At 35.2% G+C, this 18480-nt stretch overlaps 1 protein-coding gene across 2 annotated transcripts in view; it reads left to right on the top strand.

Annotated features, from left to right (window-relative positions):
* Positions 1-18480, top strand: part of CDH12 (cadherin 12, type 2 (N-cadherin 2)) — a 746064-nt gene that overhangs the window by 231364 nt on the left and 496220 nt on the right. For both annotated transcript variants that reach the window (XM_012721921.1, XM_012721922.1), the window contains exon 2: positions 7496-7579. The gene's annotated coding sequence lies outside the window, so the exon portion shown is untranslated. The remainder of the gene's footprint in view (positions 1-7495; positions 7580-18480) is intronic.

Below are 18480 nucleotides of genomic sequence, written 5' to 3'. Positions count from 1 at the left end.
AAAGACGGTGCTTCAACACAGGAAAAATTTTCACATGAATTTTTTTGGCTATAACCAGAGTCATCCATACTAACTTTTCTACAGTCATTTTCAATCTTCTTCAATGAATCAATATATCAAAGATGACCTAGCCAATTTGTAACACATATTTTTAAATAAATGCTTAGTGAATAGCCCATGAATATACCTGCTAGACCCTAACTTAGAAGTGTATTATCTAAATGCAGCCCTCCAAAATGTCTGACCCAAGTATCTGACCATTCGTTCTGATGTCCACTTCCATTTTTCCTCAGCCCAGAAAATGCCTACTGGTCTTGTAAGATCTACTACAGATTTAAAAACATTTGTGAAAAATGTAGCCCATGGATATACATGCTGGACGGTAAGCACCACAAAGATAGCTCTCTGAAGAGCAGCTGTGTGGTGTGATCATGGAAGTTGATGAAAATATCATGAAAAAAATGCTTGAAAGCCTGGAGGGTTAATTTCTTCATCTTTCTGTCTTTGTAGAACCTCTGTTAGTGCATTTCAAACATTTGCTTGCATATCCATTTTCTTTTTCATTTTGTACATTTCCTTAGGGCATAAAATATCTAATTCACTTTCTTCATTGGTATCTACTCTGTACTCAATAGTTTGTTGAATGAGTAATAGACTACATAGCGAAACTAAAGCATGGGGTATGAAAAACAAAATTATTCATTCTCTCTAGCATTTTCTTTCTTTCTTAAGCAACAGGATAGTGAGATGGTAGTGTGCCACCAAAAATATTCATATATGATTCTAAGTATATACTTTTTCTGAACCAGTGTAGCTTCCACAAATATATTAGAGCAAAGCACAAGAAATAAATGTGCCTGAGTTGGAAATACAAATTGTCAACTTATATAAATATATTTAAGTTGATATTAATAAATTTAAACTATTGAGCACACATAATGTAAAAACTGTGACTCTATGATCTTTAAACAAAATATCAGAATGTGTTTGTCAATTTTTGTTAAAGATTTATTGATTTATGCAAGCAGAACTGGGGTGCAGGTCGGAGGTGCAGGGGGGTGAGAGGATTCACCAGAGACATAATGGGGAGCAGAACAGGCAGATGGACGAAGTAGACTGTTGAGGGGAGCAGCTGGCGGGTCAGGAGAGGTCTGCTGCGCCATGTGGGTCACTTCTGGGACCAGGGATCAAACTTGCAGTTGAGTGGCTGTGGCTAGTTTTGCAGTGCTGAGCTCCAACTCCTTGGGCCACCAGGGAGGGCCCTGTCAGAAGTTTTAATGTTACTAATTTGGGGTCAGAACAAATAATTTGTAACTTTAAAATATTCCTCAGCTGTAAATGTTCATAATTATTATTCTTTTTAGATTAGCTATCAGTAATGTGATAAAGTTCAAAGTTGCTTTTCTAGTTTCATAGAGGAACTGTCATCCTAGTAATAGGTGGTTTATTGTTTCGTAGGGGGTGTCTAAATCAATTGCTTTAGCAATGTTTCCCTATAGATTCTTGGCATTAATGTGGCAGAGGAGAGGAATACATGTCTCAAAACATGCCATTTTTATGTAGATTATTTGGAACAGATCGAAGTTAAGACACTGGGGACTCTGGTAGGCATTGGGCACTCTGATGGTGGGGAAGCCAGTGATGATGACCTGGACCATCGCCGTGTGTGTTATTCGTGAGCATGGACACATTCAAGGGCCTGGGGAGTTCTTGTATAAGAAAATCTGTCGGTGATTTACTTTGCTATATCAATAACGCACTTCTCACACCAGATTTTATACTCAGCTTGGCTTCTTTCCCCAGAGAGAGCTGTGTCAGGAGCAAACTTGGGATGCGTCCCACTTGGTTTGACTGTGGCTTATAGTTGGACTTCACAGCATGACTGCTTTTGAAAGTTCTGGGGAAAAAATGGTTTCTAGAGGAATTCTAAATTCAGCTCAAAAGATGAGCCTCGGTTCCTCAAAATTTCAATTTAAAAGACTTAATGATATATCACCGAAGTAGGCAACTTCTTTTCTCTCATAACTGTTTTTGGGTATTTTTGGCAAATATGTGTCAGTTAGCCTTTTTCTACTGCCCCATCCTAATCGGGCATTTTGCCTCATAAGTGAAAAATAAACAAATAAATATAAATCATTAAAGCCAAATAAACAAAATAACAAAGCAATAAAAAGAGGAAAGGAAATTAAAAATAAAACAAAACCATTTTCATTCTAGTAGGGACATGATAGATATGTCTATCATGCACATATCTAAATTTCCAGCACAAGCTGGAAATTTTGCAAGAGCCCTTTCGCACAACCATAGCTAACTGGTCTTCAGCTGCTGTTAGTACCAGTTTTTTTTTTACCTTAGCTGAAATAACCTTATGAATCATCGTGTTATTTTTAGCTAACCTTACTGTAAACTGCTGCCCTGGGTCTTTTTGAAGCACAACTTCTCCCTATTATTATTATTTTTATTTTTTGGCACTTCCTCAGTTTTTATTGCATTATTGTCATTTATTTCCGTTGCTGCTCATCTTTACATACGCCCAGCAGTGAAACAGTTTGGCTAATTATAAGGGGATTTTTCTTCATGCTAGAAGCAAGGAAAACACAAAAATGCGTATCTAATCTTTTGACATATCACATTTACTCACAAAATTGGTGTCTGGATTCATCACTGTGTTACTGAAGAACCGAACTAAGTATAATATTTCTCCTGACTCAAATGTCATCCAATTTTATTAAAATTTATGATACTGATGCACTGTTTTCAAATATTTGCATATTCATTAATCATCTTAATAATGATGATCTGTTTCTGTGATTGTTCTTGATTAAGTGGGGTATGATATTCTTAATTGTGATGCTATGAAACAAAGCTTTGTATGACTTATAACATACATGTATGCCTTATGGCACCATACATGCATGTGACAATACACACATCCCACCACCATATGTACAATCACTCACATGTATGCATATAGATACCAAAATATTTACAGTATTTTCTAATTCTATTTTGTGTAAAAGAAAAAAAAATGTTCCCATGTACAGAGAGGACCCTGTTTTGTTCAACTAACAATTTGGAGAGACCAGAATTCCACCAAGTATTTTTCTAGAACTACTTTACATAAGCAGTATTTATATAAGTGTATCTGTTGTATTTTTGTTTTTATTTTATATTAAGTGATTTTAGGTTTTATGTGTGATTTGTTTCAATCTGGGGATGCTTATTTTTTTTCATAAAATATGAGAATTTTCCTTCACTTTAAGACATTTCTGCTTATGAAATTTTTCATGGTAATATTCTACCATCAGATATATGGGAAATCTTCATTTCACTCTTATTATATTATTTTTTAATTTATGTACCTAAGTCCTGAATTCCCTTAACAATGCTGTGATCTTAAACCCCACTGAAGCCATTAATGCCTTTATCTGTCTCTGATAATTTATTGAATTGTCAGCTCTACTCCTGTTCCTTACTACTTGTATCTTGGGATTTGACTTTTACAGAGTCAGTGTTCCTTGAAAATTTACCAGGCAGGAGAGATGTTTTGACCACAATACTACTTTACAAATTTAGTGTGCTTTAAAGACAAGAAGGAGCTCCCATTAATTTGTTTCTAAAATTTTACCAAGGATTTTACCTATGGATTTCTGGAGATTATAGGGGGAGCCATTATTCTGTAAACTGATTTTAATTCACCTTACCACAGCATAATTAAAGGTTCTCAATGGCCCTATTCTACAAGGAAAGGAAGAATTAATTAAGTTACATTATCAAGCAATATTCATTGTTTCCTTATGACAATTAAGATAATGTCTATTTTATAATGCCTTAAACCACATTTTGAAATGCTTTTTCATTGCATTTGATTTTATTTCTATTGCTAATGATATTATAAACAATGCCTTTTGTGAGATGGATTTATGAAGAAGTTGTTTTATTCTAGCAATTTTTTTTCTTCTATGAAAGAAAATTTACTACAAAGTTAATCTGTACAATAATCTGTGCTAAACTGAAAAAGCCTCACAAAATAATAGTCATATCACAATTTATATAATTTATATAACTGATTCTATCCTGATCATCCGAGTTCAGATTTCTGAGATGTAGTTTTGTGAAAGAATGAATTTCTTTTGCTATAAGCTCCAACATTTGTAGTAATTCTTGTCTCTTACAGAAAGACTTTTTTTTTTTTTCAGGTGTGATTAAATTTGGGTCTTTTTATTAGGGGATATCAGGGATTATCTGCATAGGTCTTATCTTTTTAAAAAGATAAAGATAAAAATTGCACATTTATCTTTATAAGTGAGAGTACAGAGAGATTAATCTTTCCCTCCCTCCTCCTTCCCTCTCTCTCTCTCTCTCTCTCTCTCTCTCTCACACACACACACACACACACACACAGGAATGAGAAATATGTAGGAGGAGATAGAGATGTCAGGAAGTCAATCAAGAGTGGAAGGATGTGACCACAGACAGAGCATGTTGGTAATCTCTAGAAGGCAGAGTAACAGAATGAAGTCTTAGTAGAATGAAGTCTTCCCTTGACCTTCAGAGGGGGGTAGGACGTTTTACAACCACCTTGATTCTGTCCTGATCATGTGAGTTCAAGTTTCTGAGCTGTAGTTTTGTGAAAGAATAAATAAATGCCTGTCACTGCGAGCCACGACAATTGTAATAGTGTTTTTTTCTACAGCTAAATGAAATTGATACCAATTTTGGTATTGTTAAACTAAAATTTCTAATATGTACAAATTTATTAAAAGATAAAGGATTAGGCCCTCCCTGGTGGTGCAGCGGGTTAAAGCACAGCACTAAGAAGCTAAAGCCACTTAAGCATGAGTTCAATCTCCACCCTGGAGGTGACCCACATGGCGTGGCAGACCCCTCCTGACCCGCCCACGGCTCCCCTCACCAGTGTACTTCCTCAGTCGAACTGCTCTGCTCCTCACTCTGTCTCTGGTGAATCCTCTCACTGCCCCTGCACCTCTGGCCTGTACCCCATTTCTGTATGCATAAATAATAATAAAAAAAATCTTTACAGGATGCCTTCAAATCCCTTCGGTTTATTTCTGACATTAATGGTTTTTAATCGTAAAACTATTGTTTGACAGATGTCTCATCATTAGTAGCCAAATATCTCAGTTTACTCAGAGCACTATAATAAATGACATTGGAGCAGCGAGCTTAAACAACAAACATTTATTTCTCACTGTTCTGAGTCTGGGATATCCAAGATCAAGTTGCTAGCAAAGTCAGCTCTTGGTGAGTTTTCTCTTCCCAGTTTGCTAACAGCTTCCTGCCACTTGTAACTTCACATGGAGAGAACAGAGAAGAAAGCTTACTCCCAGTTCTTCTTAGAAGGGCACAAATCCCACTCATAACCTTCCAGAGACTTCTCCCTCTGAAAAATATCACAATGGCTATTAGGGCTTTAGTCTATGAAAGTTGAAGGAACACAATTGTATAGCATGGCTAACAGGATAATGGGATGAGTTGGTGATATTATTGTACTTCCAGAAGATACTAGTTCACCCGAATGCAAGATCAGTCTACAAATCATTGTCCAAATGTTTGACTCATTTTTTTGTAATTGAAATGATGATATATGATTTTAAGATACCTATTATATTTTAGGTATAGCGCTTAATATGTAGACATATATTACACAGGACATGCATTATATAGGATGAATATAAGTTATTAAAGATAAAATGTCTTATACAGTTAAAATTGATATAACTTAGATTTGCTGTCTTTAAAAAAATCCATCATGTTAAAACATGGGTATATTGATATGATCAATTGCCAGAAGAAAAATTAATTAGTATGTGTGCACATATATTCCATTGAATGTATAAATATGTGTATATTATGTATGTATGTGTATATTATACATATGCATATATGCTATATATGTGTATGTGTGCATGTAGGTGTGTGTATATATACACATATGTTCTTTTAGTATTGTGAAAGATGCCTGATGAAAATCTCAGGTAGCTGTGCTTTTGTCTGCTGCTTATCAAAAGCTATTTTCCTTGTTCAAGCATGATGAACTTTAATAGGAATAAATGACCATAAATAATCCATGGATTTTTTAAAAATAAATTTTCAGAATCAGATACCAAACACGTATTTTCTCACTTGAGTGCATGTATTTTTAAAAATCATTCCCCATATATTGTTCAGTTAAGGACATTTAAAATAGAAATATAGGATGTAGTTTTAATAAAATACTGCATATTTGAAATATGTTATAGGACTAGACCCAGAGATAGCAGTATCAAATAATGTTAACCTCATAGAAGCCACTATGAATATGTGTGTAGACCCAATTTAGAGGAAATACACTATTTCCTAGAGTAGTTCACTGAGAAAAGGTTTAGGGCCAGCAGCAAGGAATATACTCAATGCTCAGATCTTGGTTTCTAAACTCATTCCCCTAGAAATGGAGCCAGGGTCCTTGGGAATATTGCTGAGTCTAAGACTGCAAGGAAGACATCTATAATGTGATCTCGTAGTACCAGGACATAATGAAGTGTTCAGTACAGAAACCAATGCAGTGTGTCAGAAAGACACATGTACTTTGTAAATGAACTGACAAAGATCAAAACTGGAGGAATTCAAACAGCAACAGAAGCGGCATAGTATTGAATTATGACACAGTATATACAAAACAAAACAAAAAATCTATAAGTTCACACAGGTATAACTTAGTGAATGAGTGAGTGAATGAATGAATGAATGAAGGCATGCATGCACAAACAAGCAGATGGGGAGATAAGGGAAATCTTTCTTGCAGAATTCCAACTAAATGGTGTAGTGGGGATTACCTCTGCCCTGAGTGGGGGCTTGCTGCTTAAGGCACAGTTTGGTTAGAAAGAACAGAAGAGCTGGGGCCATGACCCTGGGATCTGTAGTAACGGGCATGGCACAACCTTTTGGTCTTCCTGCAGAACCCACCCCAGTAGAAATACAGAGCTTCCATCACCTCGCGTGTAAATATGAGGAAAACATCAAGCAAATCCCAATGTCTGATAATCACTCTTCAAAACTCTTAACATCATCAAAAGCAAGGAAAATCTGGGAAACTAACGCTGTCCAGCAGAGGAATAAATGCTAGCGTCAACAACTTACCCAAACACAAACATAATGATATCAGAATAATATAATGGTTCTTTTGAGTTCATGTGTCACACAGTGTCAGCTTAATGTAGTACAGACACATGTGGATTTTAAATGATGCACACCTGGAAATTACATAGTGTTCTAATGTGGTTTCAGTTCAGTCAAGTAATAAGCAAAAAATGGTATAACAGCAAGTGAGCCATTGTCATGTAAAATGCTGAATGTAGGAAATGCGGAATGTAGAATGTAGAATAAGAACTCTGAACTATCTTTGCAGCATTTAAGTACATGTGATATATTTTAAGGTACATACATACTAGAAAAAAATTGGACTTCGTAAATTTGTATCTGTTTATCTTTTCAGCACTGTTTGGCTCTATTTGGGGATATAGTCCATTTGGAACTCAATAGCATTATGGAGGTTTAGAGCATGCCAGACTCTTTGAAGGTAAGTGGCAACTGCGTATCACCAACTCATTAGTTTTTAATCTCTTAACATACACTTCAAAATTGAAAGTATTTGTACACTTCTTTTTAACATATTTATTTAACTAGAAACCAGAACCTACAAATATGTATATATTCATAGTTGTTACCTTAAACAGAATAAAACACATGAAACTAAAGCAGCCATGACTTTTAAATTCAATGGTTTTAAGCTTCTTTACTGCATTTTTCTCTCACTGTTTCAATTTACATGCAGACTTGAGAAAAGCTAATGGCTATGATCCTCCTAAAGAACAGAAATTGATTTTCTTCTTTTATGTTCTTTTTATGACACTTGCCTACTCCCTTATAATTAGTGGATATTACTCTTATTAAATTGGGTGTGTCTTATTTCAAAGGCAATCCTTAGATGAAGCTCTGACCCAGGGAACAAAGAGAATGTCGCAAGCGCTCCTGTCTTTATTAATGGTAATATGGCATAGTCTACTGCAGTTGTTTATGGGCAGGCAATTGTAGGCTGTTTTTCCTTTGCTGATAGGAGAAATCTACACACTGAAATTTAGACACAGTTAACCTTCTGCAGACAATAATTAAAGCTGCCTTGACACTTCCTGCTTGGTAATTGTAGAGTCTATTCTTAGGCTGTAGTCAAAACAAGTTTCAGGTTCTCAGTTCTCAATCAGTGATCAATTAAGATTAACCATTGATATAATAGCTCGGAAAGAAAAGGTTAAAGAGATAAGGCAAACATGTAATTAAACTAATGTGACTTTATGGATCTAGCTGTGATGTTTGTTCAAACTCTCTGCATGCTCCTTTTTAATAAGTAGGAAAGCTTTTTTTTTCAGTTTCAGTCTTTTGTTTGCTATATATCTGTTAGCTTTTTAAAATTACTGATTTAATATATATTAAAACACTGTTACTTTTTATATAATTTATGAAATACTTCATCAACTTCAAGTCGCCAATTTGAGTAAAATGAAAAATTTTGATAACCTTTATCAACATTTGTTTAAAATGAAATGAACTATCTTTTCAATAATACTGATTTTTAATCTCTGTTGTCATCCAGTTAAACCTTCAGTATTTTCTCACCAACATTCAAATTATCCATTTAGAAATTTACTTTTACTTTGTAAAATCTTTGTATTTTTCAGAAAATTGGAATGCATTTTAAAATTCCTGATCTTGAATAATTTTAGATTGGTAGTTTCATTGCAGATATTATATTAAGACTGATAGAGTAAGAGACATTAATATTTCAAATTTAACTCCTGTCAGTTAATTCCAAAATATAGTTCTTACAAAACCTTGCTTACATGAAGCTAAATATTACGTGTAATGTAAATATGAGTAATACAAAATTAAGGCCACACAATTCAAATTATTAATTAAGGATTTTGCATCCTTTTAAAAAATAATGATGAGGCATTAGAATTTCCAGAAATTCAAATGAAAGAAAAAGAAGGCACACATTTCTCAAACATTGTGTGATTCTTTCTATGATATCACTGGAGATAAATGTGTAGGAGTTCCATAATTATTACTTAAAATAAAGAAAATAATTTTAGAAAATATATTTTGGAAAAATATACAGCAGAAATAGGTATTAGTTTCAATCAGAAGAGATTTCAGATTCATGCAAAAGACAAAGAGAATGGCTTAAAATTGTTTCCCTTTGAATGTAAGGTGTTTTCATAAACTTCATGTGGGAAAATATAGCAAAATAATCTCAATGTTACAGTGTATTAAAATTGAATATCAATTTAGAAGATTGAAAAGATATGATGTATTGTCAAAATAAGTTAATTTTAAAATATTTGTCTTTCATTCATTTTATTTTGTATCTAATAACACTACTTCCTTTTTATATTTTAATAGTAAAAATGACAATGCATATTTATTTCAGTATTTAAAAATCTATCTTATGATTTTTAATTCTTTTTATGCAATTGTCATGAGATTTTTTTCTTAATTCCTTTAGCTTCTAGTTCACTGTGTATAGAAACACAATAGATTTTGTAGTTTGACTCTACAATTCAATGAATGATTTATTGTCTCAATAGTTTTTCAGTGATGTCTTTAAGGTTTTCTATGTAGATGATCATGCCACAGTCACCTCATGATAGCTTTACTTATTTTTAAAGTCATATTATTTCTATAGTCATATATTTTTTCTTGTCTAATTGCTCTAGCTAGGGCTTCCAATGCTATGTTTAACAGTAGTGATGACAGTGGTCATCATTATCTTATATCTGATCTTAGATTAAAAACTTTTCAGGTTTTCACCATTGAGTATTGAGTATATGTTCTATGTTTTTTTTTTTTTTTTGTACATAGACTTTACCTTGAGGCTTGTTCCCTAGCCTGCAATATTTGAGAATTTTTAGCATAAATGAATGTTGAGTCTTTGTGAATGTCTCTGCCTCTATTGCAGCAACAATATGATTTTTATCTTTCTTTTGTAGTGGAAAATTGCATTGATCATTTTGCATGTGTTGAAACTGGGATAAATCCCTTTCAGTCATGATTTATGATTCGTCTAATGTAATAGTGTCCAATGACCGGTATTTAGCTTAGATGAGCTGTGTGTGTGTGTGTGTGTGTGTGTGTGTGTGTTTAATTTAATGATTACTGATGATGTGTTAGCTTTTACAGGTACTGATTTCTTCTTATGTGTGTCAATCCCCTGCCATTTCTTAGATGGTTTCTTGAATATAATCAGTATAAAATATATATTTATGTAGAGTTCCATTTACATACTCTAACGTTTTCATTATATCAAAAGGTTCAAAATTCTTTTGAAACTTCATTTCAAGAAAATTATTAGGCTAAGACTGGCAGAGAGAGTAAAGTTGTGAAAATGAACACAGGCTGATAAAGAGACCCAGAAATCTAGGATCTGCCTTTAAAAAAACTTTAGGGCATTGGTATGAGGATCAGGTCCTCATGCTTGGGGATCCCTGCCTCTGAGCAGTGATGAGGTGAAACAGAAACTGATAGAAACACAGAGGGAGCAGCAGATCTGCTCAGTCAGGAGTGGATTTGAGCGTTTCTGGTTTTAGTGCTCACAGTATCCTGCTGAGTTGACAATAGGGTTCAAAAATGAATTGCATAGCCATCTGTTTAAAATAAGAAATGTACTTGGTACAGCATTAGTCCTAGAGATCATTTTGTAAATGTTATTAGTATAGTTTTCCCCTAGTGCATTATTGTTTGGGTTACAATTAGCACATCCAAAGAAAATAAATACTGAGAAATTTCTAATTTTTGGTAATTGTCAAAGGTTATTTATTTGAGACATGCATGTTAGGATTTCACAATGGATGTGCCATTGGATATTAGGATTCATCATCTACACAGAATAATAAGTATAGAAAAGAAAGGAGCCTTGACTGTTTTAACTTAGACTCTGCTAGGCTTTTTTTTTTTTTTCCAGAAGTAAAAATTGTTCCAATTATTCATGGCTGTTGCAAGCTTCCAGGATTATTAAAATAGGTTTACAACAAATGCTATCAGTAGAAGAAAATAAAATGTAAAAATGATATTCCAATCTTCCAAGAATTTTCTTTTATGTAATTTCCTATTTCTTTGCACCATACATAGTTTAAAGAGGCATAGGCCACACGATGCTCTTAAAATCCTGCACACTCAGAGACTCAAAGGTCACTTCCATGCGTCTTTATTCCATGACACATATTTTTAGTTAATTTTAAAGGTCACCTTTGTTCTGTAAACCTAATGGTGGTATTCCTTAAATAAAGAAGGAAGCTATAAATAAGTGGGAGATCCCCACCACCACCACCTGCCCCGTAGTTTTAAAGTAATACTGTTTCTATGTCATGCAGTTCTGATGCTATGTGACAAGTCATAATCCAGGTCACTGTGTATCATTCAGGTTAGCTGAACATTTCTTAAGTACAAAGCAAGTAAGCTGTACATGGCCTTTGTTCTAATAATAATAATGATAATGATAAAAAAAATCCTGCAAGAGAGATGAAGAGAATGTTCAGTTATGGTCTATGGGACAACAATCCATAATTTACTTGCAGATGTCTGTGTAATTTAAGCAGCAGGCAGAACAACCACACAGTTGTCGCTGCTCTGGGGAAAGGATACCAAGAGGCTCATAAATCATGGTAAGGATTAAAAGCAATGAGCATTCATCTTCTTAACCTCGTAAAGGCAATACTGGAAAGTCGAGGATTAGACCGTACAGAGCATGGAGTCTCTGTGCGGAGATAAAAGGTGTCAGAATTTTTGAAGCTTCTCTCAATTAGCATTGACCTGCCACTCAAAAGTCAACAGAACATTATTTTAAGGTTGATTAAAAAAAAATACCCCTTCCACTTCCAAATAAATGGAGTGATAGGAGATATTACTAGGGTCTATTGGAAATAGAGTCAAATTACACAGAAATGTTAATCATTTTCTTAGGTTGAAATATGTTTCTTCTAGGACAGCTGATGGCAAATAATCTTAAAATACCCAATCCCTAAAGATCTTCTATTCAGCTAAATGTTTTCAAATAGTGAAATATTGTGAGAAAATCCTAACTTCAGAATAGTTAAATGGAGGAGACGATACAGACAGCTGGAGCTCTCCTATCACATTTAGTAAACAAATGGCCTGTTACTAATTGTTTATATTTGAAAAATTATTCTAATCAAAGGTCTTTGGATGCAAACTAGTAAATCACACAAAATGATGAGTTACTTTTATGGTTGTTGTTGATGATGAAAAACTTAATCAGATTTTAAAGCTTTAACAAATACCAATTTTGTTATTTTTTCCTGATGTTCTTTCATATTAGGTTATTGATCAACTGAATTTTGCAATTTTATAAAAACACCAAGATAGAGCAGAAAATAATAAAACACTTGTTCAAGGATCATTATGAGCCTATTAAGGAGACATAATAACTCCAGTTTCATATTCCCTAGTTTGCTGATCTGGTTCCTCCCCATTACCTCTCCTTCCTCATTTGTAATTCCTTAATTCTATAAATAGTTAGCTTTCAAGGGTTAGTTTTTAAATTTGACTTTACCTGACCTTTATTTAGCTTTTCTGTGTTCTGTATATGAGAGAGCCCACTCATTTTTTTTTTGTCATTGTCATTCTGACTTAATTTGCTATCGTTATCCCTTTTAGTTCCATCATGTTGCTACAGATGACATGAATTTATATTTTTTTTGATCGCTGAATAATAGTCCATCGTGTATATATACACAACTTGTGTGTTTTGAAGATCTAACGTCTTTTCCAAATTTTGGCCACTTTGAAAGATACTAGTGAACACAGGAGTGCAAGTTTTCATTCAAATTAGTACCTTTATATTCCTTGGTTAGAGGCATAAAATGTAGCCAATATGCATTTGAGCCAACATTAACTTAGTTGGTTAATTCAGAGTGAGTGACAATTAAACACACACACCTATATGTATTCGTCTATGAAATTTATTTGTGTGCTCATATTTGAACCTTATTCATCACACATTTTACAAAGTCACAACTTCCTTTAAAAAAAAAAATAGAGTAACATAAGGTAATGACATTGTAATCTGGGCCGCTTCTGTGTTTGTGTGTATTGTTTCCCATACCCCATGTTTGGGACAAACACCTTTTCTGTCCATTTGGCTGGCGATAACATACTATTCTAATTTAGTTCAAATATCTTTTAAGCTACCTCTTTTTCTTACTCTGAAATGATGATTAAGCAGCATATGCGTTGATATAAGCTTGTAGTTTGAATAATGATTTTATAGAAAATCACTATTGTCATATTTCATTTAGCTCTTCCCTTCATATATATTGCATTTTCCAATGACACTGTAAGACATTTTCCAGGAACAATGCAAGAGAAAGAAGCGCAGAATTTGGGGATTCTGTTAGACTTGGTTTTCACATAAACTAAGACTGATAGAATGATAAATACCTAGGGGAGGCTCTCTTTTTTTTTGGACTGAAAATAAGCCAAATCAAGTTTGACATTATACAAACTTCTGCTCCTTAGCCACAAAAATCACAGGTCTTAAAATCTAATAAGCAATGAAGTATCAGTTAGTAAAAAAGAGCAAATATTTGTAATGCTGACCTCAACAAAAGTGAAAAGACATTCCAACAGCAAACAGTTTTTTTTTTTTTTCTTTTCTTCATAAAAAGCATTGGCAGCGAGGGCAGATTGGAGCGAGAGCTTCTATGTCAACACCCATATGAATGTTCCTGAGTTGAAAGGTCTGAGCCTCTCTCAGTTCTGTAGAAGATACAAAGCATGCTAGGTCCTTTAGTTTGCAGCTGATACTGTAGCAGACAACTCTCCTGCCCTCATTTATACAGGGCTGTGATTATTAACATTCACACTCCAGGGCCCTGCAATGGGTAAAGACGCAGCAAGACAAGCTGGCCGCATCCGCTTCAGTGCAATTTCGATCCCAGCCCAGGAGGTGACCCGCATGGCGTGGCAGACCTCTTCCGAACCACCTGCCGCTCCCGTTGTTAGCAGTGTACTTGGTCCATCAGCCTGTTCTGCCCCCGCTCCCCCCACTCTATCTCTCGTGAATCCTCTCACCGCACCTGTGCCTCTGGCCTGTACCCCAGTCCTGTATGCATAAATAAATAAACACAATCTTAAAAAAAAAATCACAGTCCCTATCGGAATCATTTTAAAAAGTATTCAAAAATGATTCTTAAGGCCTCTTTGTGAATTAGGGGTTAAGTCTCAGCATTATCACTGCTGGCTGCAGCCTGAATTTGACCTTCAACCAGGGAGCTGACCCACATGGCACTGCAGACCTCTCCTGTATCACTTGCTGCGCCTCTCAGTGGTGTATTTTGGTAGATCCTCCTGTTCTGTTCCCCACTCTGTCTCTGGTGAGTGTTCACATCCCTTGCACCTCTGGCCTTCACCCCAGGTCTTATATGCATAAATAAATAAATCTTAAATAAAGAAAAAAACACCAAAACCCAACAAAATGCACAACTCACCATTTGCTCCATAGTGTATTGTCCATCAGACCATTCAGCATAGCCTGGATAGTTTAAATTCTAACAGTTAAACAAGCGAGATATGATAGCAAATTGTGAAAGCTATAAACACTGATTTCCTGCTGGATTATCTGGATTCTAATTCGGCCTGTTCATTTATTAGTAATATCAACCTGGATGAACTGTTTAATTTATCCATGCTTCATTGCCTTTGTCTGCAAAATAGATTATTACAGGTCTAAGAATAATGTGCACCACAAAGGGTTGTCTCAAGGATGCTATGAGTTAGTTGTTATGCATTATTCATCAATACTTAGAATACTGTCTGACTGTAGAAACACAGTTTAGTGGTTTTAATAAATAGGTCATGTTTTTCTTGGTTTTCTCTGGGAATTGAAGAGAAAGAAATGCTTTTCTTCTTTACTTTTCTGATGCCAGAAAACCTATCGGTCTCCTTCCACCTTAAGCAAACTAACTCCCAATCACCATCAATGTCCATTGAACTTGAGAGATTGTACACAGTTTATATTTTTTGTAGATTAATATAGATTAATGGCTGCCTTTTTTATATTTTATCTTCTTTGTTTTGCTAATTGCTTCATCATTCACTTAATGAAGTATCATAAGATAGCTAGTTCTGACATGTGTAAATGCATGTATATGCATGTGTCAGTGTGCATATATTTATATACGGGTGAGTATATGCAATATATGCATATCATTTCTCTTCCAATTTTTAAAGCATCTATCTATCTATCTCTCCATATATATATATATATATATATATATCCAACTAGTCAAGTTATTTTCATGCATATATACACTACAAGATATTACTGCTATATGGAAACCATTGCCTAACTTATAGACAGACATATAAGATCCTTGGCAATAAATTATTTGTACATAGTACACCTAGCTCCATATCTCTTATCATGGAATTAAAATCTGCAAAAATGTATTCTTCTTTTCTCACTTTTAGTATTTTTTTAAAGATTTATTTATTTGTGCATACAGAACTGGGGTACAGGCCAGAGGCTCGGGGCGGTGAGAGGCCTCACCAGAGACAGAGTGGGGAACAGAACAGATCTACACTGCTGAGGGGAGAAGTGGGCAGACCAGCAGAGGTCTGCCACACCAGGAGAAGTCTGCCACACCATGTGGTCACCTCCAGGGCAGGCAGGAATCGAACTCATGCTGAAGCGGCTTTAGATTCTCAGTTCTGTGCTTTAACCCGCTGTGCCAACGGGGAGGGCCACTTTTAGTATTTTTCATGCATTAATAGTTTATTAACAGATAATGCTCAACGATTCTCAATGAACCATTTGTAAAGAAAAATTTAAAGAATCATTTCTATAAAGAGCAGCAGTCTTTAAAGTTTTTGCTGCATATGATGCGACAGATGGGAAATTTCATTTTTTAAGCATGATATTTATTCCATCTTTGGATGTTGTTTGAAATCGATTCTCCTCCTTGCCCCAAAGGGATGCCTGTCTTCTCAACACATGTTTGATTCGCGATAGAAAGCATATGCCCTGTGTATCCCTTGGGTCTGACAGAAGAGGTAAGATATGGGATAACTGCTTCTACAATTGTGCCAAAGAGAGTTTCCTGTATGGAACTAGTATTCCTTCTATAGTAAAAGATACTGTGTTGTAGCTCACTGAGAGTTTAATTATCATCACATTTTATTTCATAACAATATGGATCTTCTTAAAGCTAACGAATATTGAATCTTGACATAAACATTTCAAGATATAATTATCCCTTAAATAGAATTCTCCAGCATTATCGCAGAGCATGCCTTGCTTTTGCAGAATAGCAGAAGGTGATACGAGTGATACTGACCTTACATATCATGCAAGGCTCCCCATGGCCCAGCTTTTGTTTTGCCCTTTATTTACAGTCACTCTCAATGTTCAATCATATACACTATACAATGTATAGTTTCTCCACTTTAGACTTTGCATTTATAGGATTTTCGTGTACCACTTTTCTCCTTACCACTTTTGTCCTGTGCCTTTCCCCAGGCATCACACACACACACACACACACCCCTACTTTCTGGGCCATCTTGACATTCACAATCTGGGTGTCTTTTGGTCATTTGTGTCAACCTCATCCCTGACTCAGTCAGATTTCTTTTATTTGACCACCTCATACCTCTGATTCACTGGTGGTTCATTTGTCTGCTTCTACTACTGAATTTGAGTTTTTGAAGGTCTCTTGTATTTCTCTCAAGTCCTATCTTCACTCTTGCCAATGGCTCCTTCCTAGTGCAGTGTATTCCTTCCACCCTTGTCTTCTCTTACTCTCTCATCTTCCCCCAATTAGGCCATTCACATGTGTTTCTGCCTTTAATGGAATAACTATCCCTTTCCATCCATAATTAATTAATTTAAAAATTTTACCCTACCTCCCAATTACAGCAGAGGACACAATTCAGGGCGAAATTAAATACAAAAGGGGTCAATCTATTGATTCGAGAAGGTAAGCCTAAAATATAAGCACTGATTGCATTGCATTCGATAGATGTTCATCTTATGAGTTTAGATATACCATCAGTGACATTAGGGGCCCAGAAGAATTAAGTATATTAAGTATATTAAACGTGTCATAGTACTATAAGAGTGTTTAAAAAATAAAAATCAAAGCATATAAGATGAGCTCTTGTACCACTGCAATATCATGAAATGATAGGAGAGTAATTGCCAGTCACATTATATTCAGAACTGTGTTATCAAATAACCATTGTCATGCTCATTCACTCCAACAGGTTGTCTAGGCTTCAGTTAGATATGACAGAAATCACTACCTCAGCAGAAAGTTAATTTTTAATACCAAAGTGTATGCTTAAAGAGTAGGCTTGGAGGAGAAAGGATGATCTGGAACTTCTTGAATGAGATTCACAGTATGAATGGGGTCCAGTACTAATGCTTTCTTTGTTGGGAACCTCAGGATATTGCTGGAAACAGAAACTGAGTGATGTTTTTGAGATGTGTGCTCCAAAACTTTAAACCAATTTTCAGTGATAGTTACATAATACCCGCTACACATTTATGTCAATGTGAATAGAAGGCATTATACGCTTTCATCTCTTCCCCTTAATATATTCCAAGCACCAATTTAGTTGCTTTAGGGTAAATTGGAACAGACCCGTTATGTTTCTGCTCGCCTGGAGTTTACACAATGTTGGAAAGTGATAGAAAACCAACACTAAATGATTAATTTATAAGAAATGATTAGAGATTAGTAAACATAATGATGTTCAAAGAAACAAGTTTATGTACGAGGGAGAGACTGGGAGTTTGCTTTTGATTGGTGGTCAGAGAGTAAACACTCTTTGAGCTTGAATTATTTAAGGCAAAATGTGAGTGATTAAGAGGAATTTGGGAAGTGATCAGATTCAGGGAGAATTTTCTAGACAGGAGCAACAGTTACTTGGAAAGAAAAATACCCAGATGAGCAAGCATGTCCTATGGGAGGTACAAAGAGAATGGCAGACTGGTTTGAGTGAGGGAAGTGTGAGGGAGGTTCAAAGAAGAAACCCAAGACATGATAAGAACCAAATCTTGCAGAACTATTTAGCTATGACAAAGAGTCTGGATCTTCTGTATGCCATCAGTGGTCTTAAGTGTAAGGAAATGGCATCTTGCCAACACACAGAATTTACTCGTAATTTCTCAGGGTTGCCGAGGAGGAAAGTACAGTACAGAAGACAGAATGATGACATCTGGGGAAGACAGACTTTGAAGGAGACCTGGAAGAATGACCACATTTTAAGAAAAATATATACAGGTCATCCTTGGTGGTGCAGTGGGTTGGAGCACAGCACTGCAAGCTAGCTGCAGCTGTGTTAAGTGCCAGTTTGATCTCCAGTCCAGGAGTTAACCCACATGGCGTGGCAGACCTCTCCTGT

The sequence above is a fragment of the Condylura cristata genome, unplaced genomic scaffold (assembly GCF_000260355.1).
Source record: "Condylura cristata isolate star-nosed mole 26May11 unplaced genomic scaffold, ConCri1.0 scaffold00007, whole genome shotgun sequence".
In the NCBI taxonomy this organism is placed as follows: Eukaryota; Metazoa; Chordata; class Mammalia; order Eulipotyphla; family Talpidae; genus Condylura; species Condylura cristata.
The sequence above is the reverse complement of the archived record's forward strand: the minus strand, read 5'-3'. Positions and strand labels throughout refer to the sequence as shown.